At 41.7% G+C, this 26,667-nt stretch overlaps 1 protein-coding gene across 3 annotated transcripts in view; it reads right to left on the bottom strand.

The window, feature by feature from the left end:
* The window catches only part of NUMB (NUMB endocytic adaptor protein), a 157,483-nt gene extending 133,399 nt beyond the window's left edge, over positions 1–24,084 (bottom strand). For 2 of the 3 annotated variants that reach the window (XM_028141428.2, XM_054715936.1), the window contains exon 1: positions 23,999–24,084. The gene's annotated coding sequence lies outside the window, so the exon portion shown is untranslated. Of the gene's footprint in view, positions 1–23,779; positions 23,820–23,998 lie in introns of those variants that run through there. The other variant, XM_028141429.2, reaches the window with a different exon arrangement.
* Between the last annotated feature and the right edge of the window lie 2,583 nt (positions 24,085–26,667).

Here is a 26,667-nt window from a genome sequence, read left to right as displayed (position 1 = left end):
TATCTCTTGCACTTGAAAATTTCTTGCCTTCCATAATTCACTCTCTCCTGTATCATCAATCTTTCCTCCTTTATAAGATCAGTCCCATTATCATGTAAATATGTACCATTATCTCCCACTATAAATTTTTTAAAGTATTCTATCATTCCCTACTCAGCTATGCTCTATCTCCTCCCCCATTTCTCAATTACCCTTTGCAGCCATAATTCTCAAAAAAATATCAACTCTCACAGTCTCTAATTTCTAACCTTCATTCTGTATTCAACTACTCCAAACTGGTCCACTTCCACAAGTTCATTGAAACTGCCCCTTAAACAGAGTTAAAACAGATGGCACACTTAAAGGGATGAATGAAGAGACGATTAACAAAAGTGTGGGCAGAATTAAGGTAACATTTTTTATTTTAAATGTATCATCTTTGTCACATATTCTCAAATGGTACTTTTCCTATGTATTTATCTTCTTATTGTGCATCTCTTTCCACTACTCTATATGCTCAATGAGGGCAGAGATTATTTTTTTTTGTTTTGTGTTGCTTTGTTAATCCTCACCCTAGAACATATTTTTTCTATTGATATTTAGAGAGAGTGTAAGGGAGGGGGAGAGACAGAGAGAGAGAAACATCAATGTGAGAGATAGACACATCAATTGGTTGCCTCCCACATACACACGCATACCTGGGGATCAAACCTGCAACCGAGGTATGTGTCCTTGACCTGAATTGAATCTACAACCCTTCAGTCCACAGGCCAACACTCTAACCATTGAGCAACCAGCTAGGGTGAGCTTGTTAATTCAATTCAAACACCACTGAAAACCCACTACATGCAAGGAACTGTGAGTTATCCTATATAATAAAAGCCAAGTATGCAAATAGACTGAACAGCAGAATGACCAGTGGAACAACCGGTTGCTAAGATGCACACTGACCACCAGAGGGCAGATGCTCAATGCAGGAGCTGCCCCCAGCCTGCAGGCCCCAGGCCAGCCAAGGGAGATGCCAGCGGGGACCCCCCCCCCCCCCCCCCGATTGCCCCGCTGGTCACCCTGGAGAGGAAGGTGACCAGCGATGGCAGCAGGTGGCGGGGCTGGCGAGTGGGCGGCACCAAGCCAGCTAAGGCAGGTGCCAGTGGGAGCCCTCTGATCACCCCGCCATTCGCCCCACAGATCGGCCCTGATCACCAGCCAGGCCTAGGGACCCTATCTGTGCCCGAATTTCATGTACCAGCCTCTAGTAAAGAATAAGGCAAAGTGCCCTGGCTGGTGTGGTTCAGCTGGTTAAGCATCGTCCTGTGCACCAAAAGGTGGTGGGTTCGATTCCCAGTCAGGGCACATACCCAGGTTGCAGGTTCGATCCTGGTCAGGGCACATACAGAAGGCAACCGATCCATGTTTCTCTCTCACATCGATGTTTCTCTCTCTCTCCCCTTCCTCTCTCTAAAAATCAATAAAATTTAAGGGAAAAAAATTAGAAAAACAATAAGGCAAAGTGACAAGGATCCTGTTCCCTGTATGTACATAATCTAGGGAGAAAAGATATAGTTAATTATAATGCAAAGCAGACAATAGGTCAGGCAGTATTGCAACAAAGTGCTATGGAATCAAAAGCGAAAAAGATAAAATGTAGAGAAAATGATGAATAAGAAAGCCTTCATCCTAGCCAGTTGCTCAGTGGTTAGAGCATTGGCCCTTGGATTAAAGGGTCATGGGTTTGATTCTGGTCAAGGACTTGTATCTCAGCTGCAGGTTCAATCCCCAGTCCAGGTTGGGCGAGTGTGGGAGGCAACAATAGATGTGTCTCTCTCACATAGATGTTTCTCTCTCTCTGTCTCTCCCCACCCCTTCCACTCTCTCTAAAAGTCAATGGAAAAATATCCTCGGGTGAAGATTAACAAAAAAAACAACAAACAAACAAACAAAGAAATTAAAGAAAGCCTTCACGTAAGAAGGTGGTTCTATTAAGCTTGGAATGAAAAAGAAAAAGCATTCAAAGCAAACCAAATAGCCTTATTAAAAGGAGAGAAAGTAAAGGGCATATCACTTCAAGTTCTCTTGAGTAAAAAATACACACACACACACACACACACACACACACACACGCCATTTATTGAATAGCACACCAAAGGGAGTATGAAATGGGGTTGCAGGCATTCAAGATATTTAATATTACACTCAACCCAAATTTCAAAGTAATTTAATTATACGCTTCCAAAAAGAAAAGTCAAGTATTTTAGTGGAATTCTCAAGAGTCAGAGTCATAATTTTACTGATATTAACTTATAATATTTTGTTATTCATAAGCCTTTACAGAATCTTATTAGGTCACATATTCATTCAATAAGAATGTATTAATTACAAATCAAATCCCAGAGAGTTCAACCAGTACTTCAGCACTATACACAAAATCACAGAATTTTAAAGGTTAACAATGATTTAGAAGAATAATCAATATAATTTTAAAGAATAACAAAATGTGGGGTGGGGCCTCACATATGAGTTATTTAAAAGTTTATTACAAAGCTACAGTAAACATAGTATAGTACTAGCTAAGGGACAGGTAACTAGAGCATAAAAACAGGCCCACATGTATAAGGAAATATGAGTTAAGATCCTCACTTAAGATCAGTGAGGAATGAATGCTACTCAATAAATGGTGTTGGTATTATTTATTTGCTATATGAAAACTGAATTATATTCATTATAATTATTAGAATTTAAATATTTCAGAATCAAATCCCCCCCAAAAAACTTTAAGAGTATCCAATCCAGTACCATCCTATATAATAAAATGGTGATATGCAAATTGACCGTCACACCCTCACACAAGATGGCCACCCCATGTGGTCACAAGATGGCTACCACAAGATGGCCAGCAGGGGAGGGCAGTTGGGGGCGACCAGGCCAGCAGTGGAGAGCAGTTGGGGGCAATCGGGCCAGCAGGGGAGGGCAGTTGGGGGCAATCGGGCTGGCACGGGAGTGATTAGGGGGTGATCAGGCTGGCAGTCAGAAGCAGTTAGGGACAATCAGGCAGGCAGGCAGGTGAACAGTTGGAAGCCAGCAGTCCCGGATTGTGAGAGGGATGTCTGACTGCCGGTTTAGGCCCGATACCTGTGGGATTGGGCCTAAACCGGTAGTCGGACATCCCCCGAGGGGTCCCAGATTGGAGAGAGTGCAAGCTGGGCTGAGGGACACCCCTCTCAGTGCATGAATTTCGTGCACCAGGCCTCTAGTCACTTTAAAAAAGAAGAAATAAAGACCCAGAGAAGTTAAAACACCCAAATCATAGTGTAGAAGCACAGGAATTAAATTCATATTTCATAATTTATTTATTCAAGAATTTATATTCTCTCATTTAAACCATGCAAAATGCTTCCCATCCACCCCAACTTCTTTACATCACCCATGATACACTGACACCAAACCAGAAGTGGAGGAAGCCACAAAAGGTATGGTGAAAGCAAAGTCAATATATACTTTTATTTCCTCCCATTCCCAAATCTTCTTTCAAGGAAATTGGCCCCCAAAAATCTAGACACCCAGCTAGCATGGCTCAGTGGTTAAGCATCAACCTATGAACCAGGAAATCATGGTTCGATTCCCAGTCAAGAAACATGCCTAGGTTGCGGGCTCAATCCCCAATGTGAGGTATGCAGGAGGTAGCTGATCAATGATTCTGTCTCATCATTGATGTTTTCTCTCTCTCTCTCTCTCTCCCCCTCTCATTTCCTCTCTGAAATCAATAAAAATAGATTTAAAAAAAAGAAAAATCTAGCCTTCCCTCAAAGATTAATCTTATCTAAACCCAAACTAATGACAAAGATGAGTTCCATGGTTTTAGTATGCAGGGGATTCCAAAATAAAAAAAAATAATAATTTTAAGAACTGTGAATCTGTGCCAACACATCATAAATACCTATGAATATCAAGTATCTAGGCAGTGCTGTTATTAGGTCCAACATTTTTCAGACACAAATTCCATCAACCTCAAATTCACTCAGTTTGTTTCCAGAGGATGTTAAACATTTACATTTAGAGATTTTCACAAAGACCAGTTAAACAAACACTGTTGACTGTCTGAAAGTGACTGCTCCAATTCCAACACTCAACTAAAGTAAAGAGAGAAATTACATCTTCTCTAGGAAAGCACTCAATATCAGGTTACTAGGGTTGTCCACCATCTGTTAAGTCAGATAAAACTTTCCTTCTATAAATCAACCCCTGGGATATATTACAGGAGTACTGATAGTAAAGGAAGAGAAACTGGTAGAGAGTCTATTTACAAACTTAGAAATCTTAAACTATAAGAATGCAAAACTGACTGCATTTAATTTAATCACTTTAGCACTGAGTAGTAAAAGTATGAGTTCTGGAGCCAGACTATCTAGGTTTGAATCCCAGTAGACGACTTGCTCTATGATTTTGGGCAAACTGTTTAACTTCTGTATCTCAGATTCCTCAACTGGAAAACAAAGACAATAAGAGTACCTACCTTCATTCAGGTGAATAAATTCGTGTATTTAAATTGCTTAGAACATGCCTGGATATAGTGTTAGCTGCTGCTAGTATTATTACCTGATACCCTTACTAGACTATCAGTTCTCACGTGTGACTCTAACACAGAATAGTTTACTAGCCAAATCATGCAATTTTAATGTTCCTGAATCAATGATTCAACATACCAAATTCAAAAAAGAGCACTACAAAAATACAGTCTAGAGTCTTCCTCTTGAATCATTTACTTATCAGTCAAATAAAGTTCTTACAAACATTAATCAACAGCAAATGTTTATTTAACTCCAAAAAAACTATATAAATTTTCACTATGATATAAAAACTTTAAAAAAAAATCTTACACTAGAAATAAATGTTTTTCATTTTACTTTTAATTACAAATTAACCTCTGATCTTACAAGTCAGATAAAAAACCGAGTCCATATATAGTAATTAAAATGATTCTTTTATTAAGATACTAGAGGCCCAGTGCACGAAATTCATGCACAGGTAGGGTCCCTAGGCCTAGCCAGAGATCAGGGCCAATCTGTGGGGCAACCAGCAGGGTGATCGGGGCCCCCACTTGCACCCACCTGGGCGGTCCTGGCGCCGCCCACTCACCGACCCGTTCCCCACCACCGCCGGTTGGGGCCTGCAGGCCAAGGGCAGCTCCTGCATTGAGCGTCTGCTCCTGGTGGTCAGTGCACATCATAGCGACCGGTCATTCCGCCGTTTGGTCTATTTGCATATTAGGCTTTTATTACATAGGATTTACTATCAATCTGCAAATTTGCCTTCGTAAAAGATTTTAACAACAAAGAATAAATGCTCAACACCTTTAGTCATCTGGAAAATATACATTAACCCTTTGCACTCGCTTGCTTTTTTCTCGATTCCTTTATTCTAATGCTAACCGTGTTGAGTCACACTCGACATTCGAGTGCAAAAGGTTAAAACCATTCTAAGATATCACTTTATATCCACTAGAAGGGCTAAAAATCAAAGAGACTAACAACCAAAGAAAGCAGTGGAGAAGATATGGAGCAACTGGAGAACACTGCTAATGGAGAACCATTTGGCAATCCTATATAATAAAAGCATAGTATGCAAATTGTCCCCTCAACTGGGAGTTCATCTGGGAGTTCGGCCAGGGGGCGGGGCCAGCCGGGGAAAGGGAGGGAGGCCCCATCTGGCAGCGGCAGGGGCGGTGGCAGGCGGCTGGGGGAAGGGAGGGAGTACCCAGCTGGCAGCCGGCAGCCACTAGGGACCCTACTAGTGCATGAATTTTGTGCACTGGGCCTCTAGTCCTATATAATAAAGAGGTAATATGCAAATTGACCATCACGCCCTCACACAAGATGGCCACCCCCATGTGGTCACAAGATAGCCACCACAAGATAGCCAGCAGGAGAGGACAGTTGTGGGTGATCAGGCCAGCAGGGGAGGGCAGTTAGGGGCAACCAGGCCAACAGGAGAGGGCAGTTGGGGGCTACCAGGCTAACAGTGGAGGGCAGTTGGGGGCAACCGGGGCTGCAGGGGGGGGAGGGCAATTGGGGGGGACCAGGCCTGCAGGGGAGGGCAGTTAGGGGTGACCCAGCTGGCAGGGGAGGGCAGTTAGGGGTGACCGGGCCAGCGGGGGAGGGCAGTTGGGGGCAATCAGGCTGGCAGGGGAGCAGTTAGGCGTCGATCAGGCTGGCAGGCAGAAGCAGTTAGGGGCAATCAGGCAGGCGAGCGGTTGGGAGCCAGCAGTCCCAGATTGTGAGAGGGATGTCCGACTGCTGGTTTAGGCCCGATACCTGTGGGATCGGGCCTAAACCAGCAGTCGGACATCCCCCAAGGGGTCCCAGATTAGAGAGGGTGCAGGCTGGGCTGAGGGACAACCCCCTCAGTGCACGAATTTTATGCACCGGGCCTCTAGTTTCTTATAAAGTTAAATATACATCTACCCTGAGAACCAATAATTTCACTCCTTGGTATTTCTACCAAGGGAAATGAAACATGTTCACAAAAAGACTTATGCAAGTATGTTTATAGCAGCCTTATTCGTAAAAGGCAAAAACTAAAAATAATGCAAATGTCTATCAAAAGAATTGAGAAACAAAGTTTGATATATCCATAAAATGGAATACTGTGCCACCTAGGAATTTATCTGTTGTTTCCAATAATTATTTGAATTTACTATTCAATACAAATGTCTTATTTTATTCAAATTCTGTCTCATTTTAAAATGCATTTTTAAAAATCCTTAGTTGCAGGTAATTGTTATACTAAAAATAACCTTTTTTTGTTTAGTAACTCACTTGGGTGTTCTTGCCACAATATAAATTTTTGAGGAATTTTTTAATTGGTGTTTTTAAGACACAAATAAATCCCAGAGTTTTATTAAGTGACTAGAGGCTCAGTGCACGAAATTCGTGCACAGGGGGTGAGGGGTCCTCAGCCCGACCTGCACCCTCTCCAATCTGGGACCCCTCGGTGGATGCCCGACTGCTGGCAATTGGACATCCCTCTCGCAATCCAGGACCATTGGCCCCTAACCACTTCTGCCTGCCGGCCTGATCGCCCCTAACTGCTCTCCCCTGCCGGCCTGATTGCCCCTAACCACCTCTGCCTTGGCCCCCGCCACTGTGGCTTTGTCCGGAAGAACATCCAGAAGATGTCCGGTCTAATTAGCATATTACCCTTTTATTAGTATAGATATTCCTATAAAACTCTTAAATGTATTTGCACGTATTTTTTTTCTTATGCATTTTTGGTGCACTTTCTTATCCATGGTTTTGCTTTCCATGGTTTCAGTTACCCACGGTCAACCACAATCCAAAAATATTAAATTTTCCCAACCACTGACATCATCTGCTCCTGACATCTAATCACCAACATCGTCATGGCTTAATGCTCCAGGATCATCCAAAGGAGATGATGGCCCTAGCACAGTGGTCAGCAAACTGCAGCTCTTGAGCCACATGCGGCTCTTTGGCCTCTTGAGTGTGGCTCTTCCACAAAATACCACGTGCGGGTGTGCACGTACAGTGCGATTGAAACTTTGTGGCCCATGTGCAGAAGTCGGTTTTCGGCTCTCAAAAGAAATTTCAATCGTTGTACTGTTGATATTTGGCTCTGTTGACTAATGAGTTTGCCAACCACTGCCCTAGCAGATTTGGCTTAGTGGATAGAGCATCAGCCTGCAGACTGAACAGTCCCAGGTTCGATTCTGGTCAAGGGCACATGCCTGGGTTGTGGGCTTGATCCCCAATAGGGGGTGGACAGGAGGCAGCAAGTCAATGATTCTTTCTCACCATTGATGTTTCTATCTCTCTCTCCCTGTCCCTTCCTCTCTGAAATCAATAAAATATATCTAATCTAATAAAGAGGGAATATGCAAATTAACCATCACTCTGCAACAAAGATGGCTGCGCCCACAGCGGAGGGAGGGTTTTCCGTAACATAAGATGGCTGCACCCACAGCGGAGGCCAAGTTCCCATAAGGAGCAATCAGCAGGGACCTGAGGCTGCGCCCCCCCCCGCCCAGTGGGGCTTGACAGGGGACCTCAAGCCACGCTCCCATGCCCTGGCGCCAGGCTGGGGGACCTCAGGCCGTGCCCCCCATCCCAGCACCAGGCCAGGGGACCTCAGGCAGTACGGCCCCACCCCAACGCCAGGCCAGGGGACCTCAGGCCATGCCACCCGCCCTGCAGGGCTTGACAGGGGACCTCAGGCCATGCCCTCTGCCCCGGTGATGGGCTGCGGGACCTGAGGCCGCCCCCCCCCCCCGCCATGGCACCAGACCAGGGGACCTGAGGGTGCGTGGGGGACCTGAGGCTGCACCCCCCGACCTGGCAGGGCTTGACAGGGCCCTGAGGCTGCGCCTCCCCACCCGGCAGGGCTTGACGGGGGACCTGAGGCTGTGCCCCCCGCCCAGCACCAGGCCCAGGAACCTGAGGCTGCACCCGCCGGCTGGTGGGGCTTGACGGGGGTGGGGCCAGCTGGGTCTGGGTCTTGCATGATTTCGAGGAGCACGGGTGGGCAGGGACTTGACTCTGGGTCCCATGGTACGCCCCAGACTCTGACAGGAGGAAGAGTTTCATATACATTTTACTAATTTTCTTTCATCTCTGACATTTTTGTTTTAGAGAAAGGTCAAATAGCAATATTAAAATATTCCCTCTAATTAATTCCCTTTTAATGTGCACGAATTTTGTACACTGGGCCACTAGTATATATATATAAAAACAAACCAGATGATGATCCTTCTGACTGTGAAAATTAATAAAATGAAATCTCACAACTACTAAAGTAATGAGTAAGAATCTTAGTAAACTTTAGAAGTCTACTACAGGGGGCCAAAAGGAGGAGCTCTCATACAGTTTCACTAGAGATCCACTACAGAAAGAATTGTTAACTACAGATCCCCCAACAGGAAAGAATCACAGTTACAGGCCCCAACAGAAAAAAATGTACATTGCATTTCCCACAGAAATTGACTACCACAATTCTCAACCAATGAGAAGCCCCCATCACCCTGAACTCCTGCTTCTATCCAATTAATTTTCATTTGAAACAACCCTTCCCAATTTCCTCCTTTTTCTCTATAAAATAATGGCCCTTTGTTTGTTGGACATGCCTATGACTTTTACTATAGTTTGCTTGTCCCAAATTGCAATTCTTTGCTGTGCCCAAATAAACTCATTTTTGCTGTTTTACTTTTAAGGTCAACATGATGTATAGTCAGAAGGTCATTCACTTCACTACATTTCATGTAGGCATTTTATCATCTCACATCAACACAAGAAGGGTGCACACTAGTACAGTATACTATTTTGAAAGAGAGACCATAGTCACATAACTTTTGAGAGAGAGACCACGGTCACATAACTTTTATTGTCATAATTGTTCTACTTTATTACTGTATGAAATTCAAGAACAGACAGAATTAGAAAGTAGTTACAGGGAGGGAAGGCAAAACTAAATTGAAAGGGACATGAAACAACTTTTTGTTTATCATTTATGTAAATTAAGTCACATCTTTTAATATAATACATCCCCAGGTCCATGTAAAAATTAACAGCCACTCAAAAAAAAATGGACAAAGAAGAGGAATATAACTTCACTAAAAGGAAATATTTAAAGATTAATGTTCATATTTTAAATGATCAAATAAATACACATTTCAGAAACCAATTACTACTTTCTCCCTAACAAATTAGCAAATCTTTTATTTTTATTTTTTGTTAATCCTACCCAAGGATATTTTTTTCCAATGATTTTTTTTTTAGAGAGAGTAGAAGAAAGGGAGGGAGAGAGGAGAGAGAGACAGAGAGAGAGAGAGAGACAGACAGAGAGAGAGAGAGAGAGAGAGAAACATCACTGTGAGAGAGACACATCAATTGGTTGCCTCCTGATGGGGACTGAACCTGCAACTCAGGGAGCCCAAGGAACCTCCAAAGGGAGCCCTGGACAGTTTGGCTCAGTGGACAGAATGTCGGCCTGTGGACTGAAGGGTCCCAGGTTCGATTCCAGGTCAAGGGCACATGCCAAAGTTGCAAGTTCAATCCCCAGTAGGGGGCGTGCAGAAGGCAGCTGATCAATGATTCTCTCTCATTATTGATGTTTCTCTCTCCCTCTCTGAAATCAATAAAAAAATATTGAAAAATTTTTTTAAAAAAGAAAGTGAAAACACAGCCCACATACTGGAAAAAAAAAAGTACAAATCATTCATCTGATAAGGGATTTGTATCCAGAATATGAAAGGTTTTTTAAAACTCATAACTCAGTAATAGAAGGCAAATATCCCCATTTTATAAATAGGCAAGGGATCTGAATAGACATTTCTCCAAAGAAGATATACAAATGGCCAATAAACCCGTAAAAAATTTCTCAACATCATTAGCCTACAGGAAAATGCAAACAAAACCACAATGAGCCCTGGCCTGGTAACTCAGTTGGTTAGAGCCAAGGTTGCAGATTGATAGCCCATCAACCAATGAATGCCTAAGTAAGTGAAATAACAAATTGATGTTTCTTTCTTTTCCTTCCTCTCCCTCCCTCGCCCTCTCTCCCTCTCTCTCTCCCTTCTCCCTCTCTCCCTCCCCCTTCCTCTCCTTCTCTTAAATCAATTAAAACAAAACACATACAGTAAATTATCACATCCTAACTCTAATGGCTATAATAAAAAAACAGATAATAACAAGTGGTGGTGAGGATGTAGAAAAAATGGAATTCCCATTCTCACTTATAGTGGGAATATGAAACAGTATAGCTGCTTTGGAAAACAGTTACCATATGACCCAGTAATTCCACTATTATATACCCAAAAGAAATGAAAATATGTGTTCATACAAAAACTTCTACATGAATGTTCATAGAAGCTTTATTTGAATAGCTAAAAACTAGAAATAATCCTATGACTATCAACAGAACAGATTTTAACAACAGTGATATAGCCATATACTGAAATACTACTGAGCAATCAAAATAAATTACTGATACACAAAATAACATAAATAAATCTCAAAATAATTAGACTGAGTGAAAAAAGCCAGACCTCTCTCTCAAAAAAGGTGTATACACTATATATCTCTTTTTTACATAAAATTCTAGAAAATGCAAACTAATCTATAACAACAGCAGGTTAGTGGTTACCTCTGGGAGTAGAAAGAGAGATGGATTACAAAGGGGCAAAAGGAAACTTTTAGAGTAGTATGTTCCTTACCCTAGTTGTGGTGTATAAATAGGTCAAAACTCATAAAATTATATACTTTAAATATTGTGCAATTTCATCATATGTCAATTATCCCTGAATGAAGATGTTTTTTAAGGAAAAAAATGCAGCCGAAACCGGTTTGGCTCAGTGGATAGAGCGTCGGCCTGTGGACTGAAAGGTCCCAGGTTCGATTCCGGTCAAGGGCATGTACCTTGGTTGCGGGCACATCCCCAGTGGGGGGGTGTGCAGGAGGCAGCTGATCGATGTTTCTCTCTCGTCGGTGTTTCTAGCTCTCTATCCCTCTCTCTTCCTCTCTCTGTAAAAAATCAATAAAATATATATATTTTAAAAAATGCATATGCGTCCTAGCTGGTTTGGCTCAGTGGATAGAGCATTGGCCTGTGCACTGAAGGGTCTCGGGTTCAATTCCAGTCAAGGACTCATGGCTGGGTTGCCGGCTTGATCCCTAGTGTGGGGCATGCAGGAGGCAGCCGATCAATGATTCTCATCATTGATGTTTCTATTTCTCTCTCTCTTCCTTTCTCTCTGAAATCAATAAAAAAATATATTTTTAAAAAATGCATATTCCGCCGAAACCGGTTTGGCTCAGTGGATAGAGCGTCGGTCTGCGGACTGAAGGGTCCCAGGTTCGATTCCGGTCAAGGGCATGTACCTTGGTTGCGGGCACATCCCCAGTGGGGGGTGTGCAGGAGGCAGCTGGTCGATGTTTCTCTCTCATCGATGTTTCTAGCTGTCTATCCCTCTCCCTTCCTCTCTGTAAAAAATCAATAAAATATATTTTTTTAAAAAATGCATATTCCACACTGGGGGAACAGAATTATACTAGTATTTCTGAAATGGCACATTGGATAAGAAAAAGGTAGAAAAAGTATGCCGAGAGCTTTTAAGTATGACAAGCCTTTTAAAAGTGAAAATGGTAGCTGAATTTTCAATATCCATTGATGTAGCAAATAGTCAAAAACCACCAAAACTATTATGAATAACCTTTAAAATAAAATAAAAAATTTTAATTCATCTCAACATATAGATATGATATATAAGAATATGTAAGAATATATCCTTCATATATTTATATATACATACGTATAAAAGTTCTAAATATATATGTATGTGTATGTATACATATGCATACTGAGAATGTATTAATTTTGTCTATATATACTATTTGATGAGCAAATGGATCTGAGAACTCTTTACTAACAGAAAACATCCACCCTCAATCCAAAGAGTTTCAGGTAACAGATTGAAAGCTATTGATAAGGATATTCAATGTCAAGGAGATTGAATATTTAAATATCATCTTAAATAAAATAGAAATCGGTTTAATGAAAATTTATCTAATAGGTTCTACAGCTACACTTTATAATCAAAAGAATTTAGGGATTAGCTATAACACTGCTAATCTAGATATAAATAAATAATTAAGACTTTACTGTGACTTAAAGGTACAAATGTAGCTGAATTAAAATATTCAAGTTCTGCCACAGACTGGACTGAAAATACAACAGAGTTGAGAAAAAGTTAAGATTTTTAAAAATATATATATTTTTTATTGATTTCAGAGAGAAAGGGAGAGGGAGATAGAGACAGAAACATCAATGATGAGAGAATCATTGATCAGCTGCCTCCTGCATACCCCGTACTGGGGATCGAGCCCGCAACCCGGGCATGTGCTCTTGACTGGAATTGAATCCAGGACCCTTCAGTCCACAGCTGACACTCTATCCACTGAGCCAAACTGGCAAGACTTCAAGATTATTTTTAATGTTTAAATGAAGTTTAAGTCTCATAGTTCAACTTTATACCAGTATACAAGACTCATATTTTGCTAGATCATTTTTTTTATTAAAATTATTGGGGTGACATTGGCCAACATAAACATTATATACAAGACTCTTTTACAGGCCATGCACTGTATTAAACTCTTTACATAAATTATCTATAATAATAAAAGTATAATAGGCTAATTAGACCAGACGTCCTTACAGACGACCTTCTGGACGAAGCCAGGGCTGCAAGGGAAACCCAGGTCCCAGGTGCCAGAGGGAAGCCTCCAATCAGGATCTCCCCACCATTCATTCAGTACATTTATGTATGCCAGATAATACTAAAAAATATAAAACAAAGTCCTAACTACAAAAAATGTATAACTTTATGAAGAGATTAAATATCACAAATAACTCAAAAACAGGATAAAATACCAAACTATATGTTTTCTAAAATTAAGCTAGAATATAAGAGAAAGAGATCATTAAGAAATGAACAGTTATGCCTAACCAATGGACAGAGACCAGGGGGGTGAGGGCATGAGTGGGGGGTTGAGAGGAGTAATGGTTAATCAATAAAGAAAAAAAAAATTTAATAAATAAATAAATGTAAAAAAAAAAAAAGAAATGAACAGTTTTTGCCCAGCAGAAACTGTAGCTCAGTGGTTGAGTATTGACCTATGAACCAGGAAGTCACGGCTCAATTCCCGGTCAAGGCACATGCCAGGGTTGCAGGCTTGATCCCTGGTATGAAGCATGTAGAGGTAGCCAATAAATTATTTTCACTCATCACTAATATTTTATCTCTCTCTCCCTCTCCCTTCCTCTCTGCAATCAATAAAAAAATATATTTTAAATGAATAGCTTTTGATATAACATGTTAATATTAACATTTTTAGAAATGATGACCAGTCCTACAAATGGACATTTACAGTTCATTTTCTTGCCAATATTTTCAATACTGTATTCTTTGCAAAAATACATAAGGCTTGGCTATCATAGAAAATGTCATCCCTTCAGACTACCAATAATAAATAATTTTTAAAAAGAATGAATCAACTCTTTAAAATGATTAACATTCAAAAATTGTATTCATTGATGACATTTAAAGAAAACCCATTACATCATGAATGTAAAGGAAATTGTACACCTGCTTTAAGAGACAATTTAAGAGATAGCACCCTGGCCAGGTAGCTCAATTGATTAGAGCAGTGGTAGGCAAACTCATTAGTCAACAGAGCCAAATATCAACAGTACAACGATTGAAATTTCTTTTGAGAGCCAAATTTTTTAAACTTAAACTTCTTCTAACGCCGCTTCTTCAAAATAGACTCGCCCAGGCCATGGTATTTTGTGGAAGAGCCACACTCAAGCGGCCAAAGAGCCGCATGTGGCTCGCGAGCCGCAGTTTGTCGACCACGGGGTTAGAGCATCATCCTGATACACCAAGGTTGCCAGTTCTGGTTCAATCTCTGGTCAGCACACATACCAGAAGCAACTAATGAATGCATAAATAAGTCGAAGAACAAATCAAAGTTTTTCTCTCTCTCCCTAAAATCATATATTTTAAAAAGAAAAAATACAGCTTTTAACAATTTTCTACAGATGCAGAAAATTTTTTCTTTCACCTCTGACCAAATCCTTAACTAAGGAAAGGTACAGGACTTAACTTAGAAATAAAATCTACTTCTGGGTCAACAGTGAAGAGGAATGTATTAAATGTTGTGGAGATAGATAAACATTGATTCTTTCCAACTGGAATTTATAAGTAATTTATAATCATTAAATCTATAATGTTCAGTTTCTTCTAGCAGTAAGGTTAATGGTTCCCACTGTTAACAAAAATGCATACAGCCATAGCCAGTTTGACTCAGTGGATACAGCGTCAGCCTGTGGACCGAAGGATCCCAGGTTCAATTCTGGTCAAGGGCATGTACCTCAGTTGCAGGCTCCTCCCCAGCCTAGGCCCTGGTCTGGGCTCCTGCAGGAAGCAACCAATCAATGTTTCTCTCACATGGATATATCTCTCGGTCTTTCCTTCTCTCTTCCACTCTCTCTAAAAATCAATGGGAAAATATCCTCGAGTAAGGACTAAACAATAATAATAAAATAAATAAATAAATAACTTTTTAAAAAAGCATACATATTTGGAAGAGGATCAGGTAATGCTAGAGACACAGCCAGTGACAACACAAAAAATTTTAGCCTCATTTGCCACATTTTTTAAACTAAGCCACCAAACTAAACGAACCACAAAAACAAAATAATCAATGCTTAAAATACAGGCCCTGGCCGGGTAGCTCAGCTGGTTAGAGCATCATCCCGATACAGCAAAGTTGTGGGTTCAATCCCATTCAGGGCACATACAAGCAGCAACCAATGAATGCATGTATGAGTGAAACAACAAATAGATGTAAATGCTTAAAATACATGTAAAACTTTAAAATCAACTCTGGTTTTCCTAACTGCCACTAATCATAGTATCTGGAATAATAGACCTTCCTAGAAAGAGAAGTCTATAATAGGCCTAGTATTGTTATAATTATTATTAATTAACATTGCTACATGTTGAGCACCCACTATGGGCAAGGCACTATACAAAATGTTTTTCATTCAGTTCTCACCATCAGACTAGTAAAGAGGATAATTTAAGCTCCATTTTACAGATGACAAAACTGAGGCTAAGAAAGGTTGAATAAGCTGCTCAATTAGTAAATAATAGAGCCAGGATTAAAAAAACATGGTCATACAATTATAAAACCTGGACTTTGTCCATTCTATCATGCTTCCTCAGAACACAAAGTATGCCTTTTTCAATTTAATAATATGGTAGTTATTAATATACTTCTGTCATAATCAGGCTATTCTATGGTTCTGTGAGATTCCAGGTTGAAAAAAGTGTATCTAAATTAAAGAATACTGACGTAAGGTGGTGAAGGCCTGGGGCTAGGGGTAGAGGCAGGCTAGAAGAGGTCAATGGGGGGAAAAAGGAGACATATGTAATACTTTCAACAATAAAGATTTTTTTTAAAAAGAATACTGACAGCTAAAATTCCTTAGAACAAAGTTGGTTATATTAAAAGTAATTAAATGAACCTTCATAAATTTGCAAAGCAGCACCCCATGACACAACTGAAAGGTACCTGAGGTGGACTTTTGCATAGCCGACCCAGACAAAGGCATCACTAACTTACTGTTCTAAGGTCAAAGGTAGCCAAGGTCAATCTTAAATCAAGTTATGAATGTTGTTGTTTTTCTGTGCTCCTAGCTTCCCTTTGCTTATATTCAGGAGCTAAACAATGTTCTACAGCTTTCAATCCCTCTCTCTCCCTAACTAAACTGGAAAAAATCTGATCAAATAATAATTTTCCTAATTAACTATATACACCTTAATACTATAAACAATTTACCACAATTAAGATTTTGCGAGCTGATCAGAAAATTCAAGACTTCAATCCTGATTAGAAGAATATAAGGTATCAGCAAGCAAGTGGGGAGAAATAAGAGTTTTGGTGGGGAGAGAAGAGGAAGTCACTGAACATTAATTATTAATATAGCAGCTCCTTGGTTAATTCATTTAAGATGACTAGGAATCTCTTTCTACTGCTTAATCCTAAACTCCATTGGAAAGGACCAGTAAGAAGGCTTGGTCTAGTTATGATTGCTGGGGACCTACTTCCAAGAGCTGCAGAAGCAGAGACTAGTGTCCAACCTTCTATTTTTTTATTTATTTTTATTTATTTTTTTAAGAGAGAGTGTGGAAGGGAGGCGGGAGAGGAGGAGAAAGAGAAACATCAGTGTGTCGGCATTGAATGGTTGCCTCCCACATGTGCCCCGACCTGGGGAGGGGATGGAACCTGCAATCCAGGTACATGCCCTTGACCAGGAATCCAACCTAAAACTCTCAGTGCACAGGCTGATGCTCTAACCACTAAGCACACCAGCCAGGGCCCAATCTTCTTCTAAATCTACAATATCTTACCCAGGCTCCCCCATCTTCTAGGACTAGCAATTGTCAGTCTATTCACTTGCATTCTGACATGCTTTCCTGAGTGGAAGAAAACAAAGGAAGAGTTAAAGCAAGCCATGGAAACTACACAGAACAAAAAAATATGTCCATGGGAGAATGTTGCAAATAGGATCATCCTCCTTTACATATGTCACTCCAGGAAAACAGCCAAGAACAGCTCACTCCTCTAGACATACTTCCTGCAGATGCTCCAGACTCCCGCTTAAGCACATCATCAGTGTTCTCATTCTCCCTTAGTTTCAACCCTCCTTTTGCCCCAAGATTTCTAAATGCATACTTTATATTCTCAAAAATATATGGCAATGAGATAATGCATACATGGCAATAAGATATGTAACAGTATCTGTGTCTCACACCTGAACAAACACCCTAAAGCCTTACAGAGTATTTCTACCTTTAATAATGAAATTTTCAATATATTACGGAAACAGATTTTCTTTGCAAATAAAAGACTTAATATGCCAAGATTTTTTTAAATAAGATAAGCAAAGCCCTAACTTTGGCTCAGTGGATAGAGCATCAGCCTGTGGACTGAAGGGTCCTAGGTTCGATTCCGGTCAAGGGCATGTACCTTGGTTGCGGGCACATCCTCAGTAGGGGGTGTGCAGGGGGAAGCTGATCGATGTTTCTCTGTCATCGATGTTTCTAACTCTCTATCCTCTCCTTTCCTCTCTATAAAAAATCAATAAAATATATTTTAAAAAAAATAAGATGAGCAAATTTTAAAAATAAAACAATTGTTTCCTTTCTCCCTAGCCCTATCAAAGAAACATATCAGAATTCAGAAATCAGCAGAATTCAAGATCTATTATGTAGAAATCAAAATATATTAAACCCAAAATAAAATGTAGCTTTTCAAGTACTCTATTAAATAAGACTTTACTTCAAGGTGATAAGTTCACTGGGACCTTTTCTATAAAAGGAATTCTCCCAGCAAACTAAAAACCAAATATAGGTGTTTTGTACTTTGAAAGAACTAGGTTTTAAGTACCAACATTTCCATTAGGATTTACTATATGGGTAGCTAGAGCGCTACCCATATAGTAATAAGTGGAGAAAGATTAAAAGTTATTTATAAAAGACAAAACTTTACTGAAATAGAAAATAAACTTAATTAACTAGTGTTAATTGAATTCCACTTTTGAAAATCATTTACATGAATAATCTTTGATATGTAAAACTGAGTCTCATTTAAAATGATTTAAATTGTACCATCAGGAGCACACAGTTTCTTTGGTATTGAAAAACCACTACAAATTAAGAAATCTCACTGTAAAATGAGTTGAGCAAGCAAAGCTATTCATAGATAAGTATGATTAAATTATGGATAAGTCAGCTGACTAAAGTCCATTTATTAAGAAGCAAGTACGTAGCCCTGACCAGTGTAGCTCAGTTGGTTGGGCCTTTTCCCATGCACCAAACGATTGCCAGTTTGATTCCCAGTCAGGGCACATGCCCAGGTTGTGGGCCTGATCCCCGATGGGGGGCATGCAGGAAGCAGACTAACATGTTAAGCTCTCACAACAATGTTTCTCTCTCACTTTTTCTCTAAAAAGCAATAAAAATATGTAAGAAAAAATAAAGGAAAAGTAAGTAGCCATGGCCAGGTAGCTCAGTTGGTTAGAGCATTGTCCAGATATGCCTGGTTGCAGGTTTGATGGAGTCAAGACACATACAAGAAGCAACCAATGAACACATAAATGAACAACAAGTCTCTCTCTCTCTCTCTCAAATTCAATAAAGAAAAATAAAGAAGCAAAACAAGTCAATGCTTAAAATTATAAGGATGAACATTTACATTTTCCCACACTTGATTATTAAGATTTTGCATTCCTCCATCAGTTAGTAAAGAACTAAATGATCTATACAAATGTGCTCACCAACTGTATAATGACTTAAAGCAGCAGCCGCCAACCGGTGGTCTGTGGACCACTGATGGTCTGTGAGGTCAGAAAGGTTGGAGACCGCTGATTTAAAGAATAACCATTTTGGTGGTAGGGATCCTACATTTAACTCAATGCAAGGAATTCAAAAGCTTTCATCCTTGGAATCTTTGTTCCCCAAAATTAGTAAATTTGTTTTGTGAAAAGACTGCTTATGATTTTCAACTCAAACATGCAATGATTATGTTTTGCAGTCTTCCAAACAAAAATAAAAATTTTAACAAAACAAAAATCTGAAATAAAACTACAAATAATTTTTGAGAGAGAAAAAAATTAAACATCCTACTGCAAAGCTTCATCAATATTCTTCAATTTCACAAAGCGTTAATGAAAAGGTTACATAAATCCACTAGATTAAAAATTTTAAAGAGGGCTGCAACAATCTATTTTCAATGCTGCTTTCTCTGTTCTTATACCCATAAAAACAGATCTAAATAAACTCTTTCCAAATAATAAACCACCTAGTTTTTATAGAAAAATCAAACCAAGAAAAGCACAAAACATACATATATATTCTCAATATACCTTAAAGTAAGTATCGTGGATTACATTTAGGTCCTTCAAACAAGTTACATTAATAGCATATGCCACAGCCAGTTCATTCCCAAGGGAGAAAACCATCAGAACAAAAGTTCCTACTTAATAAACTATTTACTTTGCTGTGAAGCCTCTACCGTAAGTGTATTTTACTGTCCAGTATTATTACTATTTTTTTTCTTTTTTAAATTGATCTTTATTGTTGAAGATATTACAAATGTCTCCCTTTTTTCTCCTATTGAACACCTCCACCCTTCTCCCACCTCCTCCCCAGGCCTTCACCACACTATTGTCTGTGTCCATGTGTTATGCATATCCTATCCTATATAATCCTATCTAATCTAATAATAGACAAATATGCAAACTGACCGAACCTTCGCTACACCTAAGCCACTCCCACCAGCCAAGCCACGCCCACCAACCAATCAGGACAAGCATGCAAATTACCCCAACAAAGATGGTGGCTAATTTGCATATCAAGACAGCGTCGAAAGAAGCCAAGAGCTGCAGAAGGGAGTAAAGCTTTGAAGAAGCAAGCAAGCGGGGGGGGGGTGGGGGGGGAGGAGAAGGGAGGAGCGAAGTCAGGGCCGGGGGCGAAGGGAAAAGCAGGCGGGCTGGTGGAGAAGGCGGGGCGGGTGACAAGGGCGGAGCGGAGGCGGGGCCGGGGGCGAAGGGAAAAGCAGGCGGGCTGGCGGAGAAGGCGGGGCGGGCGACAAGGGAGGAACGGAGGCAGGGTAGAGTGCAGCAAGAAATCCTATTGCAGGATTTTTCCTGCAACGGGAACGCTAGTCCTATATAATCCTATATAATAAAAGGGTAATAAGCAAATCGACCGAACAGCGGAACGACCGGTCGCTTTGACATGCTCTGACCACCAGGGGGCAGACACTCAACGCAGGAGCTGCCCCCCTGGTGGTGGTCAGTGTGCTCCCACAGGGGGAACACCCGAGCCAGAAGCCGGGCTCACGCACAGTGGTGGTGGTGGGAGCCTCTCCTGACTCCACGGCAGCACTAAAGATCAAGATGTCCGACTGCCTGTGGGGAGCAGGCCTTAGCCCTCAGTCACACATCCCCCGAGGGTTCTGAGACTGCGAGAGGGTGCAGGCTGGGCTGAGGAACACCCCCCCACACCCACACACACACACACACACCCAGTGCACCAATGTCCTGCACTGGGCCTCTAGTATGCATACAAATTCTTTGGTTAATCTCTTCCCATTGCCCCCTTCCCTCTGAAATACATGTCTGTTGCATGCTTCATCGCTATTTCTTCTCCAAAAATCTAAAATACACAAGTGAAGTATATCTCGTTCCTTTAAAAATGCTTTTCTAGCCCAGCTAGGTGCAGGTTAGTGGTTGAGCATCGACCTATGAACCAGGAGGTCATGGTTTGATTCCCAGTGAGGGCACGTGCCAGGATTGTGGGCTCGATTCCCAGTGGGGACGAGCAGGAGGCAGCCAATCAATGATTCTCTTTTATCATTGATGATCTCTCTCTGAAATCAATAAAAATATATTTTAAAAAAACAAAAATATTAAGATGCTTTTCTATTATGTTTTGTATTAGTGTAAGGCCATGAACAGTTTTAAGATACTTTTACTCTAAAAAACAAACACCCTTTCGCTTTTCTCTTTTGAAATGTGTCATACTTGGTTTTTACTTATTTTCTGTTCATATAATGTTCTCAAACCAGTCCATTCCAGTGTTAATCATTTACTGTAAATATGTCTGTGTATATTTAGGGTTTTTTACAAACAATACTTTACAGTAGGGTGGTAAAAAAGAAAGGGTGAAGGAGGCACAAGTGAAACAAAGTGTGCTACATCTGAAAAACACCACTCAATTTCATTTCTCTGCCTCAACTTCCCTTAAATCCTAGTGCCAAAAATTCTCAATCTCTAAAAAGAGGTACAACACGATACATGATAAGGCAAACACAGAATAAAATCAGAAACTTAAGAAATTTAATAGAATTTATCACAACCTGAGAAAGAATTAGCACAAAAAGAAGACAAAGAAATGAGTAATAAACCCAGTCCCTAGATACCCCTACTGAGGGGCTGCTTTTGCTGCACTGTATGGCTCAAAACAGTTTTTCAGTCTTTTGACTGTCAGAAATACATTTTACATTGTGACCTAGTACACAATTGTATGAGAGAAATTTCCCAAAACAATACTTTTCCTTACCAAGTGCAATCCTAGTCAATTCTGTTCATCTATTTCATTTTCTTTTCTTTTTTTTTTTTTAGAGAGAAACACCCCTGGGAGAGCAAAACATCCATTGGCTGACTCCTGCACACCCCCTCCAGGGGATAGTGGTAAGCCACTAAAAACTGATTTGATAAATTACTAGTAAATCATGATCCCACAGTTTGAAAAACAGGCTTAAAATAGAGGGCCCTTATATTAAGATCTTTTCTGCAATATGCCTCTGTCCCTAGCTGGGTAGACAGGTATTTTAAGGTTGCCACAATATTACTGTTTTCATTTAAAGCAGTGGTTCTTGCCCTAGCCAGTTTGGCTCACTGGATGGAGCATTGGCCCACTGATTGAAGAGTCCAGGTTCCATTCCAGTCAGGGAAACTTACCTGGGTTGCAGGCAACTTAGTCGACCTCACATCTAAATGTCTCTCTCTCTCCCGGTCTCTCCCAATCCTTTCCACTCTCTTTAAAAAAAAAAAAAAAAAAATCAATGGAAAAATATCCTCCGATTAGAATTAAAAATAAACAAATAAATAAAACAGTGGTTCTTAAAGTGGATCAACATAAGCATCACCTGAAGTAAATGTAAATTCTCAAGCGCCACCCAGACGTACTGAATCAGAAATGCCCTGGGGCCAGCAGTGTGTAGTTTACCAAGCCCTCCAGGTGATTCCGGTGCAAGCTAAGGTTTGAGAACCACCTCATTAAAGAACTCTGGTCTGTCTTCATCCTCTATTTTAAAATCCAGTACACATGCTCACTCTGTACCAGTCACTATTCTAAAGGTTCTACAGATATTAACTCGTGTGAAAAATACAAACCTATAAAGTAGAAATTATTATTACCCCTATTATACAGCTGAGAAAACTTTTGCACAGAGACGTTACGTTGTCTAAGCTAAGTGGTGGAACTAGAATTCAAACTTAGTTATAATTTGGCAAGGGAATGCCTCTCCTCTGCATGCCTCTCCTCTCTCTGTTCAAGTCCCCAGTCCCACTTCTTTATAGTCCTCCCCTTTCCTCTTTCAAATTCCCCCAGCCCGTCAATGTCCCTATTTTCTAATATTACTGTGCTGTCATCCTAAAAACAAATTTTTCTAAAACACTGCAATGCAAGTCACTTAAGCCTTGCTTTTAGGACCCTTTCTCTGGTTCTTCGTGGCATCTTCGTACTAGGAGGCTTAAGTTGCTTCTGTTTCTGAAGTCCTTAGAGCTTCTTAATGACCTCGCTGTTAATTTCTCTTATCTCCTGGCCAGTTTGCACAAGACCACTGCTCTCCTCCTGAGCAACTCTCTGGCTCGCTCCTACTCCGCCCTATCTTCTCACTCCCTTCCCACAAGGAAATTATTTCTCCCCGCCCACCTGCCTGTCGTGGAGCTAGACTCCTAACTGAAAGAACTTCCACTCCCCGGCCAGACCTCTCACCCCAGTCTCAAACTCGAGTTACTCCTCGAGGATTTTTTTCCTCCCTGGTGTCGGGGATCCTCAGACTCAGAGGAGTTCCCAGTTCAGTCCTGAGTCTCCCATCCCAGACCAGCGATGGCGGGGGCAGGGCGCTCCAGTTCCGCCCCAAGCTGTTCAAGGTCTCCACCGGACCGACCCTCCTAAGACCCGCAGTTCCCTAACTCCCCAGGAGCCCTCCTCCCTCCGATTGTGACCGATGCTCAGGAGGGTTCCCACCCCCTCCCTGCCATTTCTCCACGCCCTCGCTAGGACTCAGGTCGCTCCCTGTCATCACGGACCCCCGCCGCCCTCGGTCTCCCATCTCCTTCGAACCCGGGCCCCTCCCAGTTTCCCGACTCCTACCTAACCCCCCCCCCCCCTCCCAGCACTCCGCTCGACCGCTCCCGGACTTCTAGGGTTCCTCTTCTCCCTCGAACCCCAACTGTCCTGGGTATTCCCGAATCACCCCGTCCTCGGACCGGGTCATTACCGGTCACCACCCTGTCTGGGACCCCGGGTCGCTCCCGTCTCCCCAGGGACCTACCCCACACACACACCGGCCGCGGTCCGTGTTCCAGACCCGAGCAAGCACCCCGTCCCAAGGGACGTCCCGGCCTGACCCGCTGGGGTCTGGCCCCAGCCTACCTGGCCGACGCGAACTCCGCCGCCGGGAGCCGGGCCATTCTCCCACCAGCCCAGTCAGCGCGAACTCGCCGCCGCCGCCGCCGCCCCCGCCTCCGCCCTGGCCCCGGCCCGACCCGCAGTCCAGCGCCCCTTCCTCTGGCCTCCGCCTCCGAAGAGCCGAGGTCGAGTTTCCGCCCCGCGACGGCCCCCAGACTTCAGGCCGGCGTTACCCGCACTCACCTGCCGCTGCCCCCAACCAACTCCAGCGCCACTGCCTCTACCTCGGCCGCCAGAAGCCACCAAGCGCCACCACCTCCCCCATGACAACAGGCCCACCCCGTTTTATACTTCCTACCTCTCCATTGGATGGTGAGGCAGAGGATCTCTGCTCTAATTGGCTTACTGTACTTGTCCGTCATAGCTTCCTTACCGCCCCTTTTCCTGGACCCGGTGTTAGCTCCCGCCCGGACCTGGAGCGTTCTGGACCAAGCTGTAGCTGTGATTGGCTGGTGGCTGGACAGCTCGAAGTTACGATAGGCTGGCTAAAGTGTCTGTTAAATCAACTGGTAAGCGATGTGACGGCCACCATTGGCGCAAGCACAGTTTGGTTGCGCAGTAGAAAGCCAGGAAGGGGCCGAAGCTCACGTCTGGGGTGACCCGGGAAGGGTTAACTCTTTTGTTGTGGAGTTTACTCTGTGAACTCCCCGCTTTCTCCGGCTTATCGCTGCGTGCTTATTCGTAGGGTAGTACTTAGGAAACACCAACATCAGAGGTGGTGTTTAAGAAGTGCTTCCCACTCCTTGGGAGAAAAAGCACTGTGTAGATAAATTTCTCCGTTTCTTGAGGTCCCAATGCGCCCAGTTTCTTTGAAGTTCTTCCCAGAAGTCTCCATGTTAAAAGGCAAAGCACAACCGTTTACTTAGCAGAAGTCAGTCCGTTTCAGTCGCAGTTATAAACGTTAATAAGTGCCGCGTTGAAAGTTCTCCAGGTTCCAGGTTCACCCCTGGTCCCTGGTTGGTGACTGCGAAGTGACCACGCAGCCATCAGCAAGTTTGTTCTAAATGGGCCACATTTTATTTACCCTTGTGATGCTCTGGAAATGAGGATTCCTCTCTTCCCACCCCCATCCCCCCGAACTTGATTTTAATGTTCAGCAGTTCTTAAATAGCCCTACTAGATGTGTGTCAGATACTTAAAAAGCTTGCCTTTTTTTTTTCTAAACCGCTCCTCTTCCTAGCAGTCTAAATTAGGACCATTGAATGAATTGCAGTTCTTTTCTCACATTGGCACAATGCACAAGAATAAATGATTGCATTTTTTTATTCATTTGGGTACAAATCACAGTAGGCACTTTGAGAAATCTGGTGTTGCTATAAAAATTCTTCTGCTCCCAGAAATATATTCGTCATTAGCTTTTTGCTTTTCTTTTTCATTCCACCCACTTTTCCTGCTCCTAAATAACAAAATGCTGTCCTGATTACTCTTTCAATTTCTAAAACAGATTTAAATGTACCTCCCCCACAACTCCACCTATAATACACAAACCCATGGGCCATGACAAATTCACTCAGGGATGGATTAGGATAGATCCAGGAGGTTGTCCATTTATAAGCATTACTTTATAGTTGGAAACTTGTGTGGGACCAAGAATCTGGACTTTTGAAAATTTGTGTTTGCCCCTTTCTTCTTTCTGCTAACTCCTTGTCCCATATCCCTTCTATTTACCCTCCTGTCCTTTGCGGAGCAAGCTACAAGGAGTCTAAAATTGCATAATACATTATCTAGAAAAAATAATGTCTATTTTCTAGCCTATAAACTACATACCTCTATCACCAACCTAAGCGGAAGTTATTCCTCCAGTAACTATACATTACAACAAGGAGTCTTTTCCTAGTTATTTTTTGGAACTTTCCTCTCCCTTCTCTCATCTTCACCTTCCAATTTAGAAATAACCTCCCCTTCAATTCAATGACTCATAAAAAGCCTGTAAAGGAAAGTGGAAAAGCCAAAATAACTTCAGACTTGCCTGAATCATTCAATTGAAGGAAAGATCAGACATTGGCCATGATAAGATGGAATCCAAGACATAAGGCAAGCTTAAACTAACATCCCATAACAAATGAAGTACCATGCAAATGTAAAGATGCTCCAATGAGAAGGAGGTATCAGTATGTCCTGAACACAGCCTTTTAATATATTATCAGCAGCTTGCTTCTCTCTGGTCTTGACAATGTGTCCTACCTACCAATTTTAGAACAAGATGGAAGGCATTTAACGTCCTGGTAGATAGGAAACAATACACAGGAGGGCATGGTCATTATGATGGTATTTTGGGTAATAATGGCTCTTGCACATCCATAGTGACTAGGTGCCATAGAGAACATAGAATTAGGCCAGCCTCACTAAGAGGATTTGTCGTCTAGTTCAGGAGCTCAAAAATTACTATCACAAAACTAGGAAAACTGCCACGAAGGTCAGCTATTTTATACACTAAAAAAAGATGTTATAGATATGTTTTGCTTACACATGCACATACACTGTACCTCTCCCATTTCTTGTGAAAATCAGTTAAGAAAAAGAAATATAAAATAAACATGTGCAATCCAGTAAGAAGAGATAAAGCCTTGAAGAAGGGAAGGTTTTAAAGAATAGTCTTTGATCCAACAGAAAGCTATTGTGCTCTTAAAGCCCATGCAGTATACTGGAAAGGTGATTGCATATACCCTATGTCTTGAATTTGCATGCACAGTGTAACCTTATAACGTAACGACTCCATCCAACTTCTCTTTTCTTCCCTGTGTTATGTGTTTCTCCATCTCTCTCAAGGCCCCCTCTTAGAAAGCAAGAACACTGGAGTCAGGGAGTCTGCAGCTTTGTGTTGTGTGGCTGGCTGTGGAGGTGGTGCAGAT

This window comes from Eptesicus fuscus, chromosome 5, assembly GCF_027574615.1.
Source record: "Eptesicus fuscus isolate TK198812 chromosome 5, DD_ASM_mEF_20220401, whole genome shotgun sequence".
NCBI lineage: Eukaryota > Metazoa > Chordata > Mammalia > Chiroptera > Vespertilionidae > Eptesicus > Eptesicus fuscus.
The sequence above is the reverse complement of the archived record's forward strand: the minus strand, read 5'-3'. Positions and strand labels throughout refer to the sequence as shown.